Genomic DNA, 23,513 nt, shown 5'->3' with positions numbered 1-23,513 from the left:
GAAATTCAAACATTACTGTGCTGAATGACTGTCGATGTTACACACAACATAACTTGTATTTTACACTTTACTAAAGCTGAAAAGTTTTTGTAATATTTAAAATGAATCACCCAGTGTCACGTGTCACAGTTGAATCACTGAACAGCAAGAGGGCTTCAAACTTTACCTTATTGAATTGATTGACCCATTTGACTATTTGAATTTATATTGAGCTGTTTATCAATGCCTGCACAGGATAACGTGAAGCAACTGCTCCAAGAGATGCACTCATCATAATTTCCATCCTATAGCTGTCAACCACAAAAATATTTAATTATTTGCTTGTTGAAAAAGGATTACCCCTTGGTGCAAATTGGCCATGTTTAAATTGAAGGCAGAGCACTCTTAAAGGACTAAATTGTATGAACCTACTACCAATGTTCCTACATATAATGTTCAGTTAGAATGCCACCTGCCAAAGATGTTCCCTACACCATAGAGAAAATAAATCCATTTACTACACTGCTCAGAACACAGCATTTACTCTGATCACAAACACTGAATCAGAATGTGTTCATTATATTTCCTCACTCGCCCAATGCACTGCCCCCCGCACTGCAAGAACACACACCCCCCATCTCCTGCAGAGGCACAATGTTCAGCCCATCTGCTTCCTACTGCCCCCAACCTGAGACACAATGCACCCTGCATAACTTTCCCCACCCCGCCCATGAGACAACTGTTCCCCTTCTTTTCACATTCTCCTCCCACCATTTCCCAAACGCAGTGGGGGAGAGCTGGCCTTTCCCAGTGGGGGAGACAGTTCATCCTCTCACTAACAGCAGCAAACACAAAGATTCCCGCCCCACTGCCGCAACCCCATCATCACTCAGCACGAGAAAAGAGACAGTATTTCCTGTCCTTTGCCCACTCCTCCAAACCACATGGGGGATACAGTCTCCTCCCTCTCCAGCAGAAGAGACACTGTTCCTATAACACAACACCCAAGCTTACTGGGACATTGGTTGTCCCCCCACCGACATCCACCTCCCCCAAATCCCAATCATAAGCAAGAGATTTAGTACCTCCATTCCTGACTGCACCACCACCAACTGCTCCCCCCCACCCCATTCCCTCAGGAGTCACACTGCCTCACAAAATGCTCCTGAACAACTGACAGCTTTTTTTTTTTAATGATGATTTGATTTGACTTATCATCATCACATGCATTAGTATACAGTGAAGAGTATTGTTTCTTGTGCACTTTACAGACAAAGCATACCGCACATAGAGAAGAAAAGGAGAGAGTGCAGAATGTAGTGTTACAGTCATAGCTAGGGTGTAGAGAAAGATCAACTTAGTGCGAGGTAGGTCCATTCAAAAGTCTGACAGCAGCAGGGAAGAAGCTGTTCTTGAGTTGGTTGGTACGTGACCTCAGACTTTTGTATCTTTTTCCCAATGGAAGAAGATGGAAGAGAGAATGTCCGGGGTGCGTGGGGTCCTTGATTATGCTGGCTGCTTTTCCGAGGCAGCGGGAAGTGTGGACGGTGTCAATGGATGGGAGACTGGTTTGAGTGATGGACTGGCTTCGTTCACAACCCTTTGTAGTTTATTGCGGTCTTGGACAGAGCAGGAGCCATACCAAGCTATGATACAACCAGAAAGAATGCTTCCTAATGTGCATCTGTAGAAGTTGGTGAGAATTGTCACAGACATGCCATATTTCCTTAGTCTTCAGAGAAAGGAGAGGTGTTGGTGGGCTTTCTTATCTATAGTGTCCACATGGAGGGGCCAGGACATGTTGTTGGTGATCTGGACACCTAAAAGCTTGAAGCTCTCAACCATTTCTACTTCATCCCCATTGATGTGGACAGGGGCATGCTCTCCACTATGCTTCCTGAAGTCGATGACTATCTCTTCTGCTTTGTTGACATTGAGGAAGAGATTATTGTTGTCGCACCAGTTCACCAGATTCTCTATCTCTTTCCTGTTCTGTGTCTCATCATTGTTTGAGGTCCGACCCACAACGGTGGTGTCATCAGCAAACTTGAAATTTGAGTTGGAGGGGAATTTGGCCACACAGTCAGAGGTGTCCAAGGAGTATAGTAGGGGGCTGAGGACACAGCCTTACAGAGCACCAGTGTTGAGGATGATCGTGGAGGAGGTGTTGTTGCCTATCCTTACTGACTGTGGTCTGTGGGTTCAGAAGTCTAGGATCCAGTTGCATAGGAAGGAGTAGAGTCCCAGGCCACGGAGTTTGGAGATGAGTCTCGCAGGAATAATGGTGTTGAAGGCTGAGCTGGAGCACATAACATGCGCATCCTTTTGGAAGTTTTGATTTATTCTAGGTCTCACTGGCAGGATTGATGCAACTGAGTGCTTTTCTGGGCCATTTGAGAGTGAAGTAAAGATTCCATCACTCTGGTGAGACTGGAATCACATGTAGACCCACAGTATGTAAGAAAGGCAGCTTGCTTTCCCTAAAAGGAAGATTGGTTGGATTTTTAACCAAAGTCACTTTTCATCTAAATTTCAAATTCCTATATTGCCAAATAGTTAAAGTCACTGTGCAGAAAGTGTGAAGGGACAGAATGGACAGGTCACTCACTTCAGACAAAGTGTTAAGTAGAAGTACCTTTATATTCAAGCACGTTTGGCTGACATCAAAAGAAAAATCACAAAATGTTTGATAAACCCATTCTAAGCCAGCATAAACAGTGCTACTGAGGTTTAACTCCACTGCAGCTGAAAATTTGATATACATTCTGCATATGTTTTAAGTTTCAAATATAAGAATGTCTTATTACGATAACTTATCACAGAGGCCAACGGTCACTGCAGCATCACACGCCCCATCCCTGGACAGCATTTGCCCCACCCCCTCTGACAGCATTTAGCCCACACCTCCACCACCCTGATAGTGTCTATACCATCCCCTGCTCTATCCCAAACAACAGCTCCAGGGACTACAGTGAACAACTGAGACCCCCAGGCTAATCTCCTGTGTTATACTATTGAATTGCAGAAATAGGCCACTTCACCACATAGCTGCGATACACCTGGTTTATTCCAGGTGACCAGTAACTCAGGTAATGAATATGCCAGAGATACTGAAATCTGTTTGATAATTACTTCTTCAGATCTCAACTCAATCAGACTATAATCCTGTAAATGTTGTAACTGTTAATATACATTGAGCACATTTCCACTAAGAAACCTGATTTATTTCAGTGCAGCTAAAGTGTTCCAAGGAATATACACACAACGTGGCTTTTACAATGCTCCACAACAATACCAGAAATTGGTCAACATAGAACATAGAACAGTACAGCACAGAACAGGCCCTTCGGCCCACGATGTTGTGCCGAGCTTTATCTGAAACCAAGATCAAGCTATCCCACTTCCTATCATCCTGGTGTGCTCCATGTGCCTATCCAATAACCGCTTAAATGTTCCTAAAGTGTCTGACTCCACTATCACTGCAGGCAGTCCATTCCACACCCCAACCACTCTCTGCGTAAAGAACCTACCTCTGATATCCTTCCTGTATCTCCCACCACGAACCCTATAGTTATGCCCCCTTGTAATAGCTCCATCCACCCGATGAAATAGTCTTTGAACGTTCACTCTATCTATCCCCTTCATCATTTTATAAACCTCTATTAAGTCTCCCCTCAGCCTCCTCCGCTCCAGAGAGAACAGCCCTAGCTCCCTCAACCTTTCCTCATAAGACCTACCCTCCAAACCAGGCAGCATCCTGGTAAATCTCCTCTGCACTCTTTCCAACGCTTCCACATCCTTCTTATAGTGAGGTGACCAGAACTGCACACAATATTCCAAATGTGGTCTCACCAAGGTCCTGTACAGTTGCAGCATAACCCCACAGCTCTTAAACTCCAACCCCCTGTTAATAAAAGCTAACACACTATAGGCCTTCTTCACAGCTCTATCCACTTGAGTGGCAACCTTTAGAGATCTGTGGATATGGACCCCAAGATCTCTCTGTTCCTCCACAGTCTTCAGAACCCTACCTTTGACCCTGTAATCCACATTTAAATTAGTCCTACCAAAATGAATCACCTCACATTTATCAGGGTTAAACTCCATTTGCCATTTTTCAGCCCAGCTTTGAATCCTATCTATGTCTCTTTGCAGCCTACAACAGCCCTCCACCTCATCCACTACTCCACCAATCTTGGTGTCATCAGCAAATTTACTGATCCACCCTTCAGCCCCCTCCTCTAAGTCATTAATAAAAATCACAAAGAGCAGAGGACCAAGCACTGATCCCTGCGGCACTCTGCTAGCAACCTGCCTCCAGTCCGAAAATTTTCCATCCTTTCCTTCAACCTTTTGGGATACTTTGTACAAGCCAAGTACATTCTGTAATTTCACCCTCTGCCAGTGCAATTGTTGAAATAATTCTTAACTTGATGCAATCATTTTTCTTGCTGTGTGTACACTGAATCACAGAATCTTTACAATGTAGATGGAGGTCATTTGGCCCACCGAGTCTACACTGGCTCTCTGAAAGAGCATTCTATCCAGTCCCATTCCACTACTTCACCTGATGAAGCAGCAGTGCTCCAAAAGCTTGTGATTTCAAATAAACCTATTGGACCATAACCTGGTGTCATGTGACCTCTCATCTTGTCCACCCCAGTCCAACACCAGCATCTCCACATCAATCCCACTCCCCTGCCTTATCCCCATAATCTTGCAGACTCTTTTCTGACAGCAATCCAATTCCCTTTTGAATACCTCGATTGAACCTGTCTCCACCACCCTGTCAGTAAATTTTTAATTAACTTACTGACAGGGTGGTGGTTGGTGACTCCAACCACCCTCTAAATTATTTTGTGAAAATATAATTATAGCATAAAGAAAATGTTTAAAAATTGGTTAGCCCCAATTCCCTCTACAGAATTCTGCATTCCCCCAATTCTGGCCTCTCTTGTATCTCTCTGTCCTACCATTGGCAGCTGTGACTTTAGCCATCTGGATCCAACACTCTGCAATTCCCTCCATCAACTTCTCTCCCTCTCACTTTAAGACCAACCTTATAATGAACCTTTTTGACCATGTTTTTAGTCATTCCTCCACACATCTCTTCACTTGGCTCAGTGTCCAATTGTCTCTGATTGCCCCTTGGAAAGTTTTCCGATATTAAAAGTACTATATAAATGGGAGTTGTTGCTAAATATATTTTTAAAAATAGTTTATGGGGTGTGGGCATTGCTGGTTAAGCCAGCATTTAATACCCATCCTTAGTTGTCCTTAAAGTGGTGGTGAACTGCCTATCTGAACCGCTGCAGTTCAATGAGTTGTAGGTACATCCACAATGCAGTTAAGGAGGAAGGTTCCAGGATTTTGACCTGATGGTTCCAAGTCATGATGGTGTATGACTTGTCGGGAACTTGCAAGAGGTGGTGTTCACATTATCTGCTGCCCCTGTCCTTTAAGGTGCTGGAGGTTGTGGGTTTGGAAGGCGCTGCCCATGACTTTCTGCTTGCTTCCTATGTTCAGGCAATCCTAGTGCAGTCAAGCAGGTTCTGGATTCAAGGAGCACTGACTGACGTGGTAAATGTTAAAGAAATTAATAAACTGAATAGTGCATCCAGACAGATTGTTGATTCTATCCAGGAGTTTACTGGCAACTGGAGGAACACATCAGCAGCACAGGGTGAAGCAACTTACTGATTACTGACCATATAAATATGAACCAATAATCATTTACCTTATGTTGGATGAAAAAGAACGCAAAAGATTTTCATTTTAAAATCTGCATCCAGAACAATGAATTGGTTAAAAAGGCCATGGCACAGTTGTAGCACAAATTCAGTTTCAGAGTGGTGATCTAGACATTCCAATGGAGCACTGAGACAGTGCTCTACTGATGGGAGGTGGCAACTTTCACATGAGACATCAAAGGACCTGAGGCCTCATTGGTCTCAGGGAGATATAAGAGATCCCATTGATCTTTGCAGCAGAGGGGACTTCCCAGTGCACTGGCAAATGTTAACCCTTCAAGCAACATCTGCTCATTGTCACAATACTGTGCCTGGGAGTTTACAGTGTGAAAACTGACCACCGCGTTTCCTACATTATAACAGTGACCACAGTTCGTTGGCTAGAAAGGTTTTGGGGAAATCCTGAAAGGTGTTACAGAAATACAACCTTCCTTCTTTTAAGAAAATTCGGTCCAAAATTCAATTTTGTTTAATTTTAATATTACTCTTAAATTCGTAATAGTTATAGAACTACATAATTTAAGTTAAAATTATTTCTGCTAAAACCTGCTGATGTGGGGAGGCGGTAGTGTCACTGGACTAGTAATCCAGAGACCTAGGGTAATGCTTAGGTTCGAATCCCACCAAATTCAATTAACAAACACTGAATTAAAAGTCTATTGATGACCAAGAAACCAATCCTGATTGTTGTAACAACCCATCTCCCTAATGTCCTTTAGGGAAGGAAACCTGCCATCTTGATGTGACTCCAGATCCACAATAATGCGACTGACTCCAAAATACCCTCTGAAATGGCATCTAGCAAGCCACTCAGTTGTATAAAACCATTACAAAATCTACAAAAAGAAATTAAACCGAATGGACTGCTTGGCATCGACTGCAGCTCCAGAAACAACAATGGCAAACTCAGCCCTACTGATCCTACAAACTCCTTCTCACTAACATCTGAGGGTTTGTGCCAATATTGGGAGAGCTGCCTCACAGGCAAGTCAAGCTATAGCCAGACATAGTTATTCTGATGGAATTACACCTTACAGACTGTCCCAGGACAGGCCCAGCAGAGGAGGCGGCACAGTGTTTACAGTCAGGAGGGAGTTGTCAGCAACACTGACACCAGACACCATGAAGTCTCATGGCACCAGATCAAACATGGGCAAGGAAATCTCCATCCAATTACCACATATCGTAGCCCTCCCCCGCCCCTACCCCTTGTCCCTCAGCCGATGAATCAGTGCTGCTCCATGTTGTGAAACACTGATGGTGGCAAGGGCGCAGAATGTACCATGGAGCGGGGAGCTTTCATGTACATCACCAAGAGTGACCTGGTAGCACCAACAAAGACCAAGCTGGTAAAGTCCAAGGACTTGTCTGCGGCAGGTGGTAAGGGAACAATCAAGAGGGAAAAGCATACTTGACCTCATCCTCACCAACCTGCCTGTTGCATCTACCCAAGGCATATCGGTATGAGTGACCCCCACACAGTCCTTTCGGAGACAAAGTCCTGTCTTCGGACTGAGGATACCTTCCATCATATTGTGTGGCATTACCACCGTGCTAAATGGGGCAGACTTTGAACAGATCGAGCAACTGAAAAGTGGACATCCATGAGGCACTGTGGGCCATCAGCAGCAGCAGAATTGTACTCAACCACAATCTGTAACCTCATGGCTCAACATATTCCCCACTCTACCTAAAAAAAAACCTAAAACGCCCCTTTATTCTGAGATGATGCCCTCTGGTCCTAGACTCTCCCATGAGGGAGTTTACCCTTTCAACGTTTACCCTGTCAAGTCACTTAAGAATCCGACCTGTTTCAATGAGATCACCTCTCATTCTTCTCAATTCTAATGAGTTGAATGCCAACCTGTTTAATCTTTCCTCGTAAAGCAATCCCTCCATACCAAGGGTCATCCAAGTGAACCTTCTCTCAACTGCCTGCAACGAAATCATTTATTTCCTTAAATAAGGGGACCAGAACTGCTCACAGCGCTCCAGATGTGGTCCCACCAGTACCTTGTATAGTTGCAGAAAGACTTCGCTACTCTTATACTCCAACCCCTTTGATCCCATTAACCTTCCTGATTACCTGCTGTACCTGTGTGCTAGCTTTCTGTGCTTCGCGTACAAGTACCTCCAAGTCACTTTGTGTTGCAGTTTTCTGCAGTTTTTCTCCATTTAAATAATACTCTGTTCTTTTGTTCAGCCTTCCAAAATAAACAACTTCACATTTTCCCACATTATACTCCATTTGCCAACTTTCTGCATACTTACTTAGCCTACAATATCTCTTTGTAAACTGTTTGTATCTCTTTCGCAACTTGCGAAACTGTGTCATCTGCAAATTTGATTTCAGTACATTCAGTACAGCTTCCTTCTTCCAAGTCATTAATATATATTGTAAACAGTTGTGGTCCCAGCACTGATCCCTGTGGAACGTCACTGGTTTACATCCAAATACAACGCATCTACTGGTTCCCCTCTATCCACTCTGGTCGACTTCTATGAAAAACTCCAATAAATTAGTCAGACACTATTTCCCTTTCATGAAGCCATGCTGACTCTGCTTGATTAGTTCACGATTCTCCAAATGTGCTGCTTTACTTCCTTAATAATTGAATCCCACAGTAGATGTTAGGTTAATCGGCCTAGTGACCTACTTTTTGCCTCCCTCCCTTTTTGAATAGGGGTGTCACATTGGCACTTTTCCAATCCTCAGATACTTCTCCATCCAAGTTTTTTTGGAAAATTACAAGCAATGTTTCCACTATCTCAGTAGCTACTTCCTTTAGGACCCTGGGACGCAAGCCATCAGGGCCAGGGGATTTATTTGCCTTAAGCCTCATTAGTTTATTTAACACTACTTTTAATCATGATGGTACCTAATTCCTCCCTATATTCTTTAGTATTAATTGAATGTTCGAAGTAATTACACCTCACATGTGGACTTGAAACAACAAACAGAGTATGAAGAGGGTGGTGATTTCTACCTCAGAACAGGAAGTAGATGGATTTTGAAAAGATACAATACCAAATCCACTTCTCTCATGGGTTCACTCCTTACAATCACCATCAGAACCAACTCCAGTTACTTTAGCCCTAGAATCTGTAGCTGGACTTGATACAACTATTCTGCAGTTTTCCATAAAATTACTCCTAATCCCCAATTAAAGCATAGTAAATCTCAGTGAGATACTGTATACATTTAATACCACCATGCTCATTCCAGTGTACACATTCCTCAGATGGCTGCTGTCTCCAGTCACTCTCCAAACATCTATTAATCTGTCTACAGCCATCGTAACTTTAAGTGTTGTGCAGCTGTCACCTATGCATTACCTCAGCAGGTGGTGAACTTTCAGGTAATAGCAACACCCCAAAGATGAAAATGTGCTTTGGCAGCACCATCCAAATGAAGAGTCACCAGTGAGACTCTAACTGGACTGAGGCTGTTGAAAGTTAAGGGTCAGTTTTAGAAGGGTATGGGGAGCTGAACATATTTTTCAGGAAACAATAGCTAATCCTTTCAAAGCCACGTGTTACCTGACAGCTAAACAATTAATGGAAAATACTGCAGGTGCCACAAGGAATTCTACTAAATCTGCTGAAAGGAATAAGATTACTTTCCCCTTCACTGTCCAATGAGAGAATAATATTTAAAAATCAACTAATTCTTTAGCGGGGAGGGGAATGAAGTCAGTGTTTGAGGGTCGAATCTCTGAAACATAAATGGTAGATGTATGCAAGCTTCTAGCATGAGCTTAGACCAAATCTCTGACTAAATTTGGAAAAAAAAATCCCTCATTCAGAAAACAGTCAGAATATTGCCCCTTTCTGAGACCATGCTAGTGTTGACAGTGTGTTGACAGTTTGAATACGTACATATGCTTATTTCCCCAGAGCTGATCCTTCACAAGGGAATCTTGGCAAATGGCTTTTGGAACATTGCTGGTGATATGGCAGCCAGCAGCATGCCTCCACATTTGGCTGCAGGTATTAGTCCAGGCAAAGAAACAAGAGTGACAAATACAAAACTAAAACAGAAATACGACCATTTAAAAATTGTGAACCAAAACCTTCCTGAACCTGAATGATTTGCTAAGAGTGGAGGTTCAAAGAGCAGACCTCACAATGATTGCAGCCACAAGTTATGTGAATGATTGGATTCATTTGTAGGAATAATTTTGTAATGAAACATTTATATGTGTTTTTTGTAGATTTCCCCGTCACAAAATAAATTCGAAAGGATATGTAATGTGTTTGAGCACCAGTGACTCTTTGGCACAAGCCAGTGAAATTCCCTCAGTTCATATTCAATTCCAATCAGCAATCCGTTCAGGTGGAATGAAATTCATTTCCTGTCACTTGGGAACAAAGCAACAGGAAGAGGCCATTTAGTCCCTTCACCCACTTTAAAGTTTATTTATTGTCACAAGTAGGCTTACATTAACACTGCAATGAAGTTACTGTGAAAATCCCCCAGTTGCCACACTCCAGCGCCTGTTCGGGTACACTGAGGGAGAAGTTAGCATGGCCAATCCACCTAACCAGCACGTCTTTCGGACTGTGGGAGGAAATCGGAGCACACAGGGGAAACCCATGCGGACACGGGGAGAATGTGCAGGCTCCACACAGACAGTGACCCAAGCCAGGAATTGAACCTGGGTCCCTGGTGCTGTGACTTCCGCCATTCAATGAGATCATGGCTAATTCCATGTATTCCATGTGTATTGTCTGGAGACAATACACATCTTTTTAGCCTGTCTTGATGCTCTCTCCACTCCCATTGTTTTGTTTCTTAAAGACTTGATTAGTTGTAAGTATTCGCATTCCAACCATTATTCATGTAAATTGAGTCTGTGTCTTTATAAACTCTGTTTGTGAACAGAATTCCCACTCACCTGAAGAAGGGGCTTAGAGCTTCGAAAGCTTGTGTGGCTTTTGCTACCAAATAAACCTGTTGGACTTTAACCTGGTGTTGTTAAACTTCTTACTGTAATTCCATGTATTCATGTTTGCCCAAATCCCTGACCATCTTTGGCCAACAAAAATCCATTAATCTCAGTTTTAAAATTAGCAACTAACCGATATCAACTGCCACTTAGAAAGATATTCTAAACCTTTGCCATGCTTTTGTGTGTTGAATGTTTCCTCCTTAAAAGGTCTGGTTCCCCATGTCCTAAACTCTCCAACTAGCAGAAAGAAAGCTGGAAAGAAACTATCAGTTTCCTCCATATCTTTGAGACAAGGCAGTGATGTTTTGGGGACATTGAGGAGTTGAATCATTCATGCTCCATAAATGCAAGATTCTTTTTCTCCAATTTTGCAATGAATGAATAACTTCCTCAATGACATGGAGAGGCCAAGGACTCATTGCTTCCAGATATCACCATGTCAGATCTCCTTTACGTTGTGACAATTTCTTATTCTTTTTTGATGCAATTCCTTGAAACATGAAAATCAAAGTGGGGATTTCCAGACTGCAAATGAAGACCACAACTGATATAAAGTAATAAATGGACTAAACTTTTCATCAGAAGCAGACTCGAGCTTACCAGCTCAACCCGCCAGTTGATCGGCGAGGTGAGCCGGTAAGATAGGGTGAGAGGCGACAAATCAGGATCATGTCTGGTTTTTTGCCTCTTGCGATCTTACCGGCACTGATTTGCACGACACCGATTTCAATATTCCTGACATTATTTAAATGTCATCAGTGAGTCCCGGTCGCTATCGCCCAGGTTCATTTGTACTTACCCCTCACTGCTCGAGGCCCTCACCGGCGAGGAACACGTATGGTCCCCACTAACAGGGACCAGAAGCAATGGCCTTGCCAGTGGGACTGGAGGCCATTGAAGCCCCTGGGTGGTTGGGGAGAGGGCCAGACAGTGCCAAGGCGCCAGGGCCTGAGGGGATTGAATAACACGAGCAAAGTAAGTTCCATGACAAGAGAGTGGGCCATGCCCAGATCCCTCTATAGACCTAACATTGCTAGTGCCAAAGGCAATAGGTGGGGCTTTAACCCATCAATTGGTGGTCCCATAAGGAGTGAGCCATCCCGAATTCACGCCCTGAGTTTTGATAGAAGTCAATTTGATTTACACTAACTACAAAGACACGGGTAATGTGCATGTCAGCAATTTTAAAACCACTTTAGTGATTAAATAGCATGACACACCTTCCTTGTCATGAACTAAATGTATGTGCACTGTGTCATGCACTACTGAAGAGATTCAAATCTTAAAATTTCTCACACCCATCAACAAAATTATATTGTATTTGGTACAAGAAAGTGATCTCAACATCATTGTTACAAGATAATTCAAAGGCTGAGCCAAAGCTCTAATCACCAAGGCTCCATGGTCCTTTGCGCCTAGTAAATGACTCCTGCCAGCTCTCAGCTTGTAGACAAAAGGTTCCATGGTGAGAAAATGCCTCGTCTTGGGAAAGTAGCAGCTACAGTGATTGAAACCAATCTAGAGACGAGCACTGCCTGTGGCAAATTATAAAGCAGTACAAAAGTAAGGAAGCTGTCAATGTGCAGGGACTGGCTTTCTGGCTGATGCCTACAATCATCATCAAAATCTGAACAGGGAGCTCACTCAACATGGTGTAGCATTGAGCTATACAGAGTAGGAAGGCCAAGTTTAATACCTTGTCTAAGATAAGTTAACACATCACAGTGGGAACACAATTCGTGCTAACACCTTAGGAACATAGGAATTACTGGACAAGAAAAGGCTGGGCCCATTAAGCTCATCTTCTACCCATCCTGATAGTTGCATGACACATCAGTCAGGAAGTTTTTGATTAATCATGACAATCAGTTCCAATCAATAAGTCTACAACTGATTGAGGAATGAAGAGCTTTAGAAACTAGAGGTCCAAAGATACCTATCTGTCCCTCCCAAATATGCTATACTCATTATCTGCCATGTCTCCAATTATTCATAAATTGGATCTCAAAACATTTTCTGAAATAAATCTATCTACATTGTCTTTGAGTAAATCAACTCTATTTATTTCCACTGTTTCCAAGGAAATTTGTTCCATAGATTGGCCACTCATTCACTGAAATACTACTCCATAGATTAATTTTGAATTTACCCTCTTGTAACTCGGGCTTTGTCCTCTGTTCTATTATTCTGGACAGGTTGAAACAGTGAAATACACCATTATCTAGTCCTTTCCACATCCTAAAAACAATAATGTAATCTCGCATCTGTCACTTTTTCTCTGAGAACACACCCAATGTATGTATTCTGGAACAAGAAGTATCTTTTGGGGTTTGCAACCTGGCTATGAAATCAGCAGCTGGGGTTCTTGTTGTCTCTGCTAGTGTACTTGTATTTAGATTTAGGGAGGGCAGGAGCAAACTTGTCTCTGGCCCTGCCAATGGATGGATGTCTATTTGTCTAGATTCACATGTGAAACCTAACCATTTGGATGAGGTTCGATGGCTGCACAATGCCCTCAAATGCATCTGGAGTGGAAGCTGTAGTGAGGCAGCATTTTTACCATGAATAACCAAACAATATTGGATTGAGCTGGAAACTAACTCAGGCAAAAATAGACTTCTCAATTGAGTGTGAATCTGACCATCCCAACAAGAGGCAAGATTCTGTTGCTACATTCTAATGTATCTTGTGGCGAGAGGGACAGGTAAAGCTCATGCAATAAAAGTGAGATTTTCAGAGAATGCAACCTAACGTGCTTTGCTGCAGGTCCAACATGCAGTAGATGGCATACTGAAGACCAGGAAGAGCTAACCGGTCACTGGAATTAGACTAGATGACTCAGATGGAGAATAACATCTACAAAGATTTGATGGTCCAAGCGGCTCCTTTGTGTAATAGTCTATGATTCTAGTACATACTTTTTTGATCAGAGGCAAGGTTGACAGTCCAATTGGACGCTGTCTTAACTATAAATGAGACAGGACATGTTCATCAATTTAGCCCTCTGTGGATTGCAATTAGATACTTCAGCAAAATTTCAGCTAATCGGAGTAGGCTACCACAATGCCTAACAAGCTCAATCAAAATTATGGTGAATTATTAAAAATCAGATACAAAAGCACTTTTGGTTGAAGATGATTACAGTCATTGTGTTGGCGACAGGATTTGTGTTTTCTAAGGGATTGTGCGCACGGATTTTGGCATCCAACGCTTACTTCATTCATTTCCAGATACAGCATAGACCAGACAGAGAGCAAAATTACCTTGGTTCGAGATCCAATTTAACATCAAAAACCTCTGCCAAATCTCAAAAACAAAAGGTGCATTGACACAATAGGAATTTTCCGCGCATTGCATATCATCACAATGAACCCCAGAAAATGCAAAGGTACGTGAGACTATAAAATTGATATTCATTGGAAGTTGGGTAAAAATCTCTCTAATTCATGTTTCCAAGGGTTTTTCTGGGCAGTAAGTCCTTTAATTGGAATTGTGAATCTAATACCAAACACACATTACACCATTCATTCTCCTACCCTGAGCTTTTGGATAGGAGTTCTCATTTCTAACTTTTGGAGCCTCTAATCATGTGGACGGTCATTTTTCTCTTCTCCAGACTCCAAGTTCTGCTGTCTGGGTGGTGTTTACTACTGAACTTTTCTGTCTTGTATTTTGCAAAAAGGTTCTTTTGTTTTACAGCTTACAAGCAGTATCACTCTGGTGCATCCTGTACCATTTCCATCACAACCTCAACCCAATCACAAATCCTACCAATCGCTGGTGTGCCTTGAAATGCACAATCCTGAGTAAAATGCCAAAAAAATTAACAGCATAAAATAAAATGGAACATCTGGAGTAATTTCAGCCTATGAGACAGACTTAGTCAACATACAGAACAAGGCTGGCCTCAGGCTGAATAACAATCATTTTCTGCCTAACCACCTGCCCCATGAATCATCCTACATCTTTACACTCAGGATTACAAAAGCAAAACAGCTCCTAAGGGTCAAGCTGAGATTGCACAGAGCATTGTTGAATATTTGAAAAGTTATAAAAATACAATTCATTATATATGTGTAATCCATTACATTTACTGAAAGAAAATAGAGGGTCAAGTTCTCAGAACATTTCATGGTGCTAAGGAAGTTTCTTGCTCAATCCTGCAGCTCACGCTGTCCATCACTGAATACAATTTTGAAGAATGCAGAGGCAGATTGAGGATGACCAAGTAAAAGCAAACCAGTTTTCCATATCCAGCAGAAAGATTCTGTATTTATATAACACCACTTACAAAGTCAGAGTGGCCTAAAACAGCTAATGGAGAGGCTGTGGCACAATGGTATGTCCTTGGAATAGTAGACCAGAGACCCAGCCTACTGCTCTCGGGACCTGGATTCGAATCCCACCATGGCAGATGTGGTAGAATTTGAATCCAATAAAAATCTGGAATTAAAAGTCTAATGATGAACATGAAACCAAAAAAAATACTTTGACTACATTTTGAAATGTAGTCACCGCTATAACATAGGAAAATATAACAGTTAATGTGTGCACAATGGTCCCATGTAAAGATATGTCACAAAAGACGTATTTTCTCTTCAGTGATGTTGGTTGAGGGATACATATCATTCAAGGACATTTCAGATAGAGGGTGTACACGTGTAGAATTATGGTTTACAAAGAATATTCTACCACAGAATCTGTCACCTAAACCACCCAATTACAGTCATAGTAAGAAAGTGACTACTGATATGTGATGCAGAGCTGTGAGTAATGACTTAGAGGCCACTAACAGATGAGTAATTCACTAATTCAGATCACCATGTGTCATAGTCAGGTGGGACACAGCTCATCAAACATTTTGCTAATTCCATACATTAAGAAATTAAAATGATAATACTGAATGTAGACTTAAGTGGAAACTCACCTGATGCACGGATGGCTGAATAAACTGGTGACGTTACTTCATAACTAGGTAAGTTCATAAGATAGGGGAGCAGAATTAGGCCATTCGGCCCATCGTGTTTGCTCCGCCATTCGATCATGGCTGATATGCTCCTCCTCCCCATTTTCCTGCCTTCTGCCCATAACCCTTCGACCCATTACCAATTAAAAATCTGTCTAACTCCTCCTTAAATTTACTCACTGTCCCAGCATCCACCGCACTTTGGGGTGGCGAATTCCACAGATTCACAACCCTTTGGGAGAACTAGTTTCTCCTCCACTCTGTTTTAAATTTGCTGCCCCTTATCCTAAGATTATGACCTCTCGTCCTAGAATGCCCCACAAGAGGAAGCAACCGCTCTGCGTCTACTTTATCCATACCTTTTATCATCTTGTATACCTCAATTTGATCTCCCCTCATTCTTCTAAATTCCAGAGAGTATCAGCCTAAACTGCGCAATCTCTCTTCATACAACAAGCCCCTCATCTCTGGAATCAATCCAGTGAACCTCCTCTGAACTGCCTCCAATGCCACTACATCTTTCCACAAATACGGAGACCAAAACTGTGCACAATACTCCAGGTGCGGCCTCACCAATGCCTTGTATAGTTGTGACAGTATTCCTTACCATTATATTCTATTCCTTTAGCTATAAATGCCAACATTACATTCACTTTCTTTGTCTGCTGTACCTGCATGCTAGTTTTCTGTGACTCATGAACGAGGACACCCAGATCTCTCTGCACCGGGGAAGCCCAAAGTCTCTCCTCGATTAGATAATAAGTCGTCTTCCCATTTTTCCGACCAAAACTTCAATACTTCCTGCTCCTTTCTCCCTCCTGCCTGCCATTCACAGTTCCTCCTCAGTCACATCATCACCTCAAAAATACACAAAATGTATTTCAGTGCAGACATCATGTCTCATAAATTGGAATCACAGCTGGATGTGTAATCATCAACATCTTTTGATTTTCAAAAGTTAATCAAAGAACAAAGAACAATACAGCACAGGAAGAGCCCTTCGGCCCTCCAAACCTGCACCGATCATGTGTTCCTAACTAGACCATCCATTTGCATCCCTCTATTCCCAGTCTGTTCATGTGGCTATTTAGATAAGTCTTAAATGATCCTAGCGTGTCTGCCTCAACCACCTTGCTTGGTAGTGCATTCCAGGCCCCCACCACCCTCTGTGTAAAATACGTCCCCCGCATATCCGTATTGAACCTTGCCCCCCTTACCTTGAACTTGTGACCCCTTGTGTTTGTCATTTCTGACCTGGGAAAAAGCTTCCAACTGTTCACCCTATCTATGCCCCTCATAATTTTATAAACTTCTATTAGGTTGCCCCTCAACCTCCGTCTTTCCAGGGAGAACAACCCTAGTTTACTCAATCTCACCTCGTAGCTAATACCCTCCATACCAGGCAACATCCTGGCAAACCTTTTCTGCACTCTCTCCAAAGCCTCCACGTCCTTCTGGTAGTGTGGTGACCAGAACTGGACGCAGTATTCCAAATGTATTCAAACGTTCTATATAACTGCAACATCATATGCCAACTTTTATACTCTATGCCCTGTCCAATAAAGGCAAGCATGCCATATGCCTTCTTCACCACCTTTTCCACCTGTGCTGCCACCTTTAAGGATCTGTGTATTTGCACACCCAGATCCCTCTGTGTGTCTATACTCCTGATGGTTCTGGATTTATTGTATAGCTCCCCCTGCATTAGATCTACCAAAATGCATCACTTCACATTTATCTGGATTAAATTCCATCTGCCATTTCTCCGCCCAATTTTCCAGCCTAGCTATATCCTGCTGTATTCTCTGACAATGTTCATCACTATCCGCAACTCCAGCAATCTTTGTGTCGTCCGCAAACTTACTAATCAGACCAGCTACATCTTCTTCCAAATCATTTATATATATCACAAACAGCAGAGGTCCCAGTACAGAGCCCTGCAGAACACCACTAGTCATGATGTGGAGATGTCGGCGTTGGACTGGGGTAAACACAGTAAGAAGTTTAACAACACCAGTTTAAAGTCCAACAGGTTTATTTGGTAGCAAAAGCCACACAAGCTTTCGGAGCTCCAAGCCCCTTCTTCACCTGAAGAAGGGGCTTGGAGCTCCGAAAGCTTGTGTGGCTTTTGCTACCAAATAAACCTGTTGGACTTTAACCTGGTGTTGTTAAACTTCTTACTGTGAACACCACTAGTCACAGACCTCCAATCAGAAAAAGACCACTGCACTGCCACCCTCTGTCTTCTATGGCCAAGCCAGTTCTGTACCCATCTAGCTACTTCACCTTTGATCCCGTGAGATTTAACCTTTTGCACCAGCCTGCCATGAGGGACCTTGTCAAATGCTTTACTAAAATCCATGCAGACGACATCCACGGCCCTTCCCTCGTCAATCACTTTTGTCACCTCCTCAAAAAACTCAACCAAATTTGTGAGGCATGACCTCCCTCGTACAAAACCATGTGGTCTATCGCGAATGAGACTACTCAGTTCTAAATGTGTATAGATCCTATCTCTAAGAATCTTCTCCAACAATTTCCCTTCCACGGACGTCAAGCTCACTGACCTATAATTACCCAGGTTATCCTTGCTACCCTTCTTAAATAACGGGACCACATTTGCTATCCTCCAATCCTCTGGGACCTCACCTGTGTCCAATGAAGAAACAAAGATTTCTGTTAGAGGCCCAGCAATTTCATCTCTTGTCTCTCTCAGTAATCTAGGGCAGATGCCATCTGGCCCTGGGGATTTATCTACCTTAATGCTTCCTAAAACACCTAACACTTCCTCTCTTGTAATTGCGATTTGCTTTAACGGGTCTACACATTATCGATGAAGAATTCCACCTCAAGTGTGAACCCCTCTCTGCTTTTGGGTTTCCAATTGGTTCAGTGCACCTTTCCAACATGGTCAGCTTTTTTAAACATCCAGTTTTGTTAGATCCAGCCACAGCAAACATCAAATAACAGCAGCTGTCAACCGTCACAGATCAGGACATAGAAACATAGAAAATAGTGCAGGAGCTGGCCACTCGGCCCTTCGAGCCAGTTTGATCATGGCTGATCAGCAAATTCAATAATCTGATCCCACCTTCCCCCCATATCCCTTGATCCCTTTCGCCACAATAGCTATATCTAATTTAAACTACTTGGGGCCTATTATTAGAAAATAATCAGTGCTCATACCATCCATTCTGTTGCCAGGTAATCAAGGAGTAATATTCAAGAACATTTGATTTGATTTATTGTTGTCACATGTATTAGTATACAGTGAAAAGTATTGTTTCTTGTGTACTATACAAAGCATACCATACAAAGAGAAGGAAAGGAGAGGGTGCAGAATGTAGTGTTACAGTTATAGTTAGGGTGTTGAGAAAGATCAACTTAATGCAAGGTAAGTCCATTCAAAAGTCTGATGGCCACAGGGAAGAAGCTATTCTTGAGTCGGTTGGTGCGTGACCTCAGGCTTTTGTATCTTTTTCCTGACTGAAGGACTTGAAAGAGATAATGTCCAAGGTGTGTGAGGTCTTTGGTTATACTGGCTGCTTTTCCGAGGCAGTGGGAAATGTAGACAGAGTCAATGGATGGGAGGCTAGTTTGTGTGATGGACTGGGCTTTGTTCACGACCTTTTGTAGTTTATTGTGGTCTTGGACAAAGCAGGAGACTACCAAGCTGTGATACAACCAGAAAGGATTCTTTCTATGGTGCATCTGTAAAAATTGGTGAGAGTTTTAGTAGACATGCCAAATTTCCTTAGCCTCCTGAAAAAGTAGATATTAGTCACATAATTGTGAAGGCGAGGGCTGTCCGTTGACAGAATTATTCCATATCTCTTGCAATGAATTAAAAGTTTGTCATCTCAATAGTCTCCATGCATACAGAATTGACCCAGAATACAGTACAGACTTAACACAGTCTGTTCCTACAATTCACTTTTAATTACATAGAAGCTATTAGGAATTATGTCTTCATCCTGAGGATTTACCAATGAAATGACTGGATCATAACAACTGCAGGTCTATATTTTTTTGGAGGAGTCTGTAGTACATTGCTAATTTAAAACTCAGTATCAGAAATTCTGTGACCATGGCAGCAAGAGTATCTTATTAGAACATGTTCACAGAGGATTGTCAATGTAAACAGCAAACTAAATGAGTCTCTAAAACATAGCGGATTGGTCCAGAAATTGCTAAACATGCTACTGATGGCAACTTAGGCTAAAATTTCCAAAAAGTAAAAATGGTGCATGGGTTAAAGTAGAAATCAGCATGAAGCAATTAATATTTTCATAATAATTTTAATGTAGCAAGGCACATTCACTGGAGTATAACCAAACAGAATTTGACACTGAACAACATAAGGAGACGTGAGGCCAGATGGTTTACAGGGATAGTAATAGAGTAAAGGGCCAAGAGGGGAAAGGTTTTCTGAAATATATACAAAAGAATTCTCTAGATTAGTATGTCTCCAGTCCAACAAGGAAGGAAGACTTGCTGGATTGGGTTCTTGGGAATGGGGTGAATCAAGTGAAGTAGGGAAGCATTTAGGGGACATTGATCATAGGATCATAAGGTTTAAGTAATCGATAGAAAAGAAAAAGGAGTAATCTAGAATAAAAATGCCTTGATGGAAGAAAATTTAAGTGGGGTATGTACATAATTGTCCCAGGTAAATGGAATCAAGGACTGACAGGCAGAAATGGAATGATAAAAGGTGATGCTTCAGGTACAGTCTAAGCTTCAATTCCAAGACAGGGAAAGGTAAGACAAAATAAGTCAGAGCTGTCAGGATGATAAAAGAGATGGAGAGTAAGATGAAGTAGAAAAAGGTGTATAATAAATGTCAAGTTGATAATACAAGTGGCCAAATATCGAAAGTTCAGAAGCAGAAAGGAAATAAAAGCAAAGAGAGAGTACAAGGAGAGACTGCAGTCAACATTAAAATAAATCTAAAAGTCCACAACAGGCAGATAAATCATAAAAAAGAGGAATGGGGCCAATTAGTGATGAAAAAAATATGATTTACACATGGAGGCAGAGGGCACTGTTGAAGTACTCAATAAATACTTTGCGTCTGCCTTTATCAAAGATGACAATGCTGTCAAAGTAACAGTGAAAGCAGAGACAGTCGAGACATTCGGTAGATTAAGAATTGATAAAAGGAATGTATTTGAAAGGCTGGCAGTTAAAGTTGATAAGTCACCAGAACATCAGTGAATACTGAGGCAAGCAAGAGCAGAAAGTACAGAAGAAGTGGCCATAATCATCCCATCCTCCATAGATACAGGAGTGGTGCCAGAGGGCTGGGGAATTGCAAATGCTAAACACTTGTTCAAAAAAAGGTGTAAGCATGAGCCCAACAACCACAGGCCAGTCTGTTTAACCTGAGTGTTGGGGAAGCTTTTAAATATTAGAGGAGAAACCACTGCATTCTCCAGCCATGACTGGACAGATGGAAATGGAACCAGGAGAGTATATTTCCACCCAGCTGAACAACACTGGAGAGAGAGAGGTGATGGAAAAGGATGTTATGGCTGCAGACAGGTGGAGAAGGGTGAGGAGGGATAGTTTAGAACTAACATACTCACATTGGATGTCATTTGTGACTTTGGTAAGAGTTGTTGTAGCAGGGGCAGAAACCTGATTAGAGGGATTCAAACATGGAGTTACAGAAAAGACGCGCATGGATTTGCAAAGTGTCACACAGAATATTCAAGGGCTTAGGAGGAGAGGAAAAGTGAGATTAGTTTAAAATGATGGAGGAGTCTAGAATTTATTTTGAGGAAGGGTGTGAGGCCAGCAGATTTGTTGGAGAGAGGAGGACAGTACCTCGGGAGAGAGAACTATTAACGATACGTATTAGTCAACATGGGAGCCAGGATGGGAACTTGTGGGGTTAGCAATTTAATGGGATTAGGGGTGAGAGAGTAGAAGGTGGTTCTCAAAGACAAGATGAGTTCAAAGAGGGCACATGGGGAATTAGGAATTAAACTATGCAAACTCATTTTTAGCATATGGTAGAACCTTAAAGGAAGTTTGGTCCAGTAGATGAGAGAAAGAAAGGTATATGACAGAGGTAGCCAAACAATCTTTGTAACAATGAAATCTATGATGGTCCTGGGATGGAGAATCGTTTCCAAGAACAGGACATGATGGTGTTTTCATGTGATCCAGCTAGATAGGGGCCAGGTAAAGCTGAGAGAGCACACAGCAGTATCTCACGTTTTTCCGCATCTTAAGATTTGAAGCCATTAAACCAGCATGCTGATGAAATGGAACTGCAGGGACTTTTCTCATTTGAATGTAAAGAAATTCTGACGGCATAAGATAGAGGAAAGACAACACTGGTCTTAGTAAGGAAAAGTTTTTTAAAAATATTTTAAAAATACCTGGAGAACTGGCTTCAGGCCAAGCTGTGCCCAATATGCTGGGTGCTAATTTCTATGATGTGGAGATGCTGGCGATGGACTGGGGTAAACACAGCAAGAGTTTTAACAACACCAGGTTAAAGTCCAACAGGTTTATTTGGTAGCAAATGCCATTAGCTTTCGGAGCGCTGCTGCTTTGTCAGGTGGAGTATCCACTCCATCTGACGAAGGAGCAGCGCTCCAAAAGCTAATGGCATTTGCTACCAAATAAACCTGTTGGACTTTAACCTGGTGTTGTTAAAACTCTTACTGTGCTAATTTTTAACCAGTTCAAATTGGAATAAATGTAGATAGCATGTGTTCGCTAATATTTTGGAAATCAGACTCCTTTAATAATCCAGAGCCAAGCAGACTATAACTCAGCATTAGAGTGGACCATCAAGGAAATCTGTCCTTGCAATGTTTTGGCATAAAACTGGCATAATCAGTTATATGCACCAGGACAGTATGTTTCCTCTCTACTGCTGAGGTCAAAGATGCCTTACAGCAGTTGCAGGACATTCTGAAGGGGGAGGGTGATCAGCCAGTTGTCATGGTATACATCGGTACAAATGACATAGGTAAAAAAGGGGTGAGGTCCTAAAAGCAGAATATAGGGAGCCAGGAAGTAAGTTGAAAAGTAGAACCTCAAAGGGTAGTTGTCTTAGAAATACTACCTGTGCCATGTGCTTGTCAGGGTAGAAACAGCAGGATAAGTAGGATGAATATGTGGCTGAAGATTTGATGTGAGGGAAAGGGTTTCAGATTCCTAGGGCATTGGGCCCAGTTCTGTACGCGGTGGGACCTGTACAAACTGGATGTGTTACACCTGGGCAGGACTGGGACTGGTGTCCTTAGGGGTGTACTTGCTCGAGTGGTTAGGGAGGGTATAAACTAATATGGCAAAGGGATGGGAACCTATGTAAGGATTCAGAGCAGGGGAATCAAGAACAAGAGAAAAAGACAGCAAGGGGAATAAGAAAAGTAATGGGCAGAGAAATCACGGGCCAGAATCAGATAACATTACAGAAAAAAATGGTAGGAACATGGCCGGGAATGTTTAAAAAAACTAGCCTCAAGGTTTAGTATCCGAACACTCAGAGCATTCAAAATAAAATAGATGAATTAGTTGCGCAGATGGATGTAAAGAAGTATGATATAGTTGGAATTATGAAGAAGTGGCTCCAAGGTGACCAAGAATGGGAACTAAATATTGAGGGCTATTCAATGTTTAAGTAGTACAGAAAGAAAAAGGTGGTGGAGTTGCACTGTTGATTAAAGAAGATATCGATACAATATTAAGGAAAGATATTAGCATTGATGATGTAGGACCTGCATGGGTCGAGTTAAGGGACACTATTTGAAAAAACATTTGTGGGGGTGGTATGTAGATTACCAAACTGTAGCAGTAATGTTGGGAAAAGATTTAGACAGGAGATCAGAGATGTGATAAAGGATT

The 23,513-nt window shown here is 42.2% G+C and overlaps 1 protein-coding gene across 2 annotated transcripts in view; it reads right to left on the bottom strand.

Annotated features, from left to right (window-relative positions):
* Nucleotides 1-23,513, bottom strand: part of tp63 (tumor protein p63) — a 108,558-nt gene that overhangs the window by 76,479 nt on the left and 8,566 nt on the right. The gene's annotated exons all lie outside the window — the stretch shown is intronic.

The sequence above is a fragment of the Mustelus asterias genome, chromosome 3, assembly GCF_964213995.1.
Source record: "Mustelus asterias chromosome 3, sMusAst1.hap1.1, whole genome shotgun sequence".
Lineage (NCBI taxonomy): Eukaryota > Metazoa > Chordata > Chondrichthyes > Carcharhiniformes > Triakidae > Mustelus > Mustelus asterias.
The sequence above is the reverse complement of the archived record's forward strand: the minus strand, read 5'-3'. Positions and strand labels throughout refer to the sequence as shown.